The sequence below is a fragment of the Galeopterus variegatus genome, unplaced genomic scaffold (assembly GCF_000696425.1).
Source record: "Galeopterus variegatus unplaced genomic scaffold, G_variegatus-3.0.2 Scaffold2750, whole genome shotgun sequence".
NCBI lineage: Eukaryota > Metazoa > Chordata > Mammalia > Dermoptera > Cynocephalidae > Galeopterus > Galeopterus variegatus.
Genome location: NW_007728861.1, coordinates 162,052 through 165,120, shown reverse-complemented (window position 1 = coordinate 165,120; position 3,069 = coordinate 162,052). Strand labels below are relative to the sequence as shown.

Sequence of the window (3,069 nt, the reverse complement as noted above, 5' to 3'; positions counted from 1 at the left end):
TACTCGTTCCAAAAAGAAAGTCAAATGTTAAGAAATTTGATTGTATCAGTGGACATTTCACTCCTTTTATACTTCTTAATGTGTTAAAATTCTGTTTTCTCCCCATTTGTCTTCTTCCTTTCTTCTATACTCAGAAGAATTTGCTTATAAATTTTAGCAGTTTTCTGATAATTTACTTTGAGTCACCCCGTTTCTAAGGGAAGTTTATCTAAAACAGTTTCAAAATATTATTTGTGTCTCTTACACTGCAACTGCCACTGGAAGGTCATCTGTTCTTTGGTGTGGACAAAAAACAAGTAGCAATTGGACAGAAGAATGACATTGTAACATTTCCAGCAACAAGTGCTTTGGGGGATTTCAGAAAGTTTTTGAACGTGACAGTGTGGAACTGAACTGCAAAATGATATCTGCCATCTACTTACCACCAAAGGCTGAAACTGGAAAGTGCCTTGCAGCATACTGGCTGTGTGGTTTAACTGGCACACAAAAAAATTTCATATCAAAATCTGGTTATCATCAAGCTCCCTCAGAACATGGCCTTTTCATTGCTCCAGATACCAGCCTTTGTGGCTGCAATATTAAAGGAGAAGATGACAGCTGGGACTTTGGCACTGGTCCTGGGTTTTATGTGGATGCCACTGAAGAGCCTTGGAAAACTAACTACAGAATGTACTCTTACATAACAGAGGATCTTCCACAACTCATACATGCCAATTTTACAGTGGACCCTCAAAGGATGTCTATTTTTGGCCACTCTATGGGAGGCCATGGAGCTCTGATTTGTGCTTAGAAAAATTCTGGAAAATACAAATCTGTGTCAGCATTTGCACCAGTTTGCAACCCAGTGCTTTGTCCTTGGGGCAAAAAAGTCTTTAGTGTATATTTAGGAACAGATCAAAGTAAATGGAAGGCTTATGATGCCACACATCTTGTGAAGTCCTATCCAGGTTCTCAACTGGACATAATGATGGATCAAGAAAAAGATGACCAGTTTCTTTCAGATGGACAGTTACTCCCTGGTAGCTTCATAGCTGCTTGTAGAGAAAAGAAAATCCCCATCGTTTTTGGATGACAAGAGGGTTAACATCATAGCTACTATTTCATTTCAATGTTTATTAGTGATCATGTTGGACATCATGCAAAATACCTGAATGCATGAAAAACTTCAGAAAAGAGAATCTCTTCAAGATTATAAAAGTTGAAATAAACAGATTTGCTGAGGAAAAAAAGTTTAAAACATTGGATTTCAGAATGCTAAAAGGGTTTTATTCTGTGGTTAAATTACCTTCTGAATAAATATATAAAACCTAAAAAAGTACCATTTGTATTTTTAAAATAAATGATTACAAGTAATACTCTTAAAATAAACAAACAAAAAGTTGTGCACCCATATATTTCTTTATTATTACACAGAGGCATTAAGATAAGTTCTCATAGAAGTAGAGTAGAATAATGGTTACCAGAGACAGGGGGGTTGGGGGGAAGGAGGAAAAGTGGTGGACTAATGGGTACAAAACTATGCTATTTACCCTAAGTGTATCATTGTAAGTATATGCATGTATTGAAACAATACACTGTACCCCACAAATATGTACAAATAAATGTTAAAATATTTTAAATAAAACAATAAATAAAAAAAAATAAAATTGCACGTTAGTTTTTGTATGATGTGTGACCTTAACGCATATTTTTATGTTCTTTTATTATCATAAGTTTTTTTTGATAAAGCCTGTTAAACTTTAGGATGAAATGGTTTGAACTGAGAACTTGTCTTACTATTCTTTTATGTTTTGTTACTTGAATTCATGAAAAAATAACCTCTGACCTTTCACATTAGCTCTGCTAAACATATGATATTATCAATCATAAGGATTTGGTTTTTGTGCGTAATTATTTGATATCTTTCTAATATAAATACTGAGATAACACACTGCAATTTGAAGGCCTAGGTTTGTCTCTAGACTTTCTTCGATTCAGGCTGTTTTCTGCAATAACCAAGATCTTCATTTTTAAAAAATTGAGCTTCTAGGCATTCTAATGAGAACACCATTTGGAAAATGAACCAATGAACTAGTGTAATTTAGAGGATGCTATAAGTCTGTGACAATGACACTAGGAGAGGTGCAAAGTTCTCAAATTAATCTCAATGGACTAATTATGGTCACTTAAGTGTCAGTGTTGTTAACTTTTTTCATTGCAATGGAAAGGGCTAACTACTGTGCTTTTTTAGGCCATCTGAACACCCACAATAGCAGGAGGTGGCATTCATTTGAAATAATGTGCTATAAGGAAAGCCTTTATGAACTAGATGTGCAGAAACTTGAATATTATTTTGATTAATAAGTTAATTGAAGTGTTGCTACTACTGTCCTTAAAATTAGAATGAAAGTAATGGTTATAGTTTTGTCAGCTAAAAAGTGGCTGGACTCCAACCGTGAAGTTTATAGGATTTTGTATTTTTTTCTATAAAATATCATCCACCGGCAGGGAAGACAGTTTACCTTAATAAGGTAATAAATATTTTGGACGAAATATCCCTATATCTTATAATACTACCTGATATTAAAACCCAAAGAAGGCCTAAATAAAGTAGTGAACAAATGTTGAATCCTTATTCTCTTTCAAAGGATATTTGCAAGTTTTATATTTTAAATAGTATTCATCACCACCTTCGCTGTTGCTGATGCTAGGCTGTGGAATACACAAACTGTGACAGCAATAATTAGGACAAAATTGTATTTTGAAACTAGCAAAAATCACTCTACTTCCCTTATTCTGTTGAATATTTTTTTCTCTATGCAAATGCAATAAGAACTACAATCAGTAGAAAAAAAATTGGTGGGTTATATGTTGTAATTAAAAGATATCATAAGAAATGTTGATAAAATTAATATAGTGAAATATGGTTATTTTAAATTTAAAAAGAAAGAGAAAAACAAACTACATCTCACAAAACTAATTCCCTTTGATTTTAAGTTCGCATTCTCCACTACAAAAACCCTGACATAAAACTGCATTACCATATAAATAGAAATTATATAAAATCATATATCATATTTGGAAATGTGC

General features: G+C 33.1%; 1 pseudogene; it reads left to right on the top strand.

Moving 5' to 3' along the window:
- The window catches only part of LOC103598826, an 8,159-nt pseudogene extending 7,000 nt beyond the window's left edge, over positions 1-1,159 (top strand).
- The last annotated feature ends 1,910 nt before the right edge of the window (positions 1,160-3,069 follow it).